Genomic DNA, 1,422 nt, shown 5'->3' on the forward strand with positions numbered 1-1,422 from the left:
AAGGGTGGGTAGTGGGGGTACCGACAATCCTTTCAGTCCTTTTTTGTAGCAGCACCAAACCAGACCGTGACGGAAGAACACAGGACCGATTCGATGAGCGCTGTGTCGAACCGCCTCAGCAGCTCCCGTGGCAGGCCGTGCTTGCTCAGAAGCCGCAGGAAACGCATCCTCTGCGGACGGAGTTGATGTCGATCGCCCACTTCGGGTCCCGAGAGACTGTAAATCCCAGGAACTCGAAGGTCTCGATGGTTGACGCAAGGCAGCTGGACAACGTGAGGGGCAGCTGTGGCGAAGGATGTCTCCTGAAGTTCACGATCATCTCTAGAGCCTCAGCACCGGGGCTGCGTGCGGATGAGGTGGCCTCCCCCAGCCTCACCTGCCCGTCAGGAAGCTGACATTCACAAAGTGTCCTCGCTGTGAGTGTGTGTGCGTGTGCGTGTGCGTGTTGGAGGAACGCACTAAGGAGCAAGTGTGTGACACAAATTGGAGTTAGCGAGCAGGATTAAAGGATTAGCATGTCTTTTCAAGTCGAAAAAGCTCATTTCAAAGCTTCGTGAACATCCTCCAAAATGTCCAATTGTTCCGCAGAACAAACGCGCTCAAATCAAGTGAAAAGAAAACATTTGAAAGCAGGCTTGGCAAACTTGTGACCTCTCAAGGGTCATGAGGTCAAAGATATTGGGGTCATCTTCAGATCATTTGACCCTGTAATACGCCATCTGGTGAAGCAATGTTTTTTGGATGCTGCCTTGGTTTGATAGTTTAGATTTTAAATGTATCTCACGCTGTCCTATTTTCAAAGTTATTGATGATGTCACATTTTAGGCTTTGATTGTAAAGGCAAATGCTCTGAAATGCATAACGGCAAAGACAAAAGGGCTTAACAGTAAAGACAGAAACAGCGTCTTCAAAAATTGTGGGACACGGAACACTCAAGACATTTTGGCCTAACAGGGTTTGAAAAATATGACTTTATCCAAAAAAAAACAAAAAAACTGCCAATGATTCAAATCCTCCAATCAGTGAAATGAGTTGATTTTCAAAGGGAAATTCACTGCGCTACGTCTGGAAATTCTAGGAAAATAAGCAAGACAAAACGGTATCATACTAGCTTACGTTAATACAAATAAAATAAGAATTGATTTAGATTTTAGGGCACGGTGAGCGACTGGTTAGAGCGTCCGCCTCACAGTTCTGAGGTCCGGGGTTCGATCCCCGGCCTCGCCCGCGTGGAGTTGGCATGTTGTCCCCGTGCCTGCGTGGCTTTTCTCCTCCCACATCCCAAAAAGATGCGTGCTAGCTTAATTGGAGACTCGAAATTGCCCGTAGGTGTGACTGGTTGTTTGTTTGTATGTGCCCTGCGATTGGCTGGCGACCGGTTCAGGGTGTACCCCGCCTCCTGCCCGGTGATACCCGGGATGG

This window comes from Phyllopteryx taeniolatus, chromosome 3 (genome assembly GCF_024500385.1).
Source record: "Phyllopteryx taeniolatus isolate TA_2022b chromosome 3, UOR_Ptae_1.2, whole genome shotgun sequence".
Classification (NCBI taxonomy): domain Eukaryota; kingdom Metazoa; phylum Chordata; class Actinopteri; order Syngnathiformes; family Syngnathidae; genus Phyllopteryx; species Phyllopteryx taeniolatus.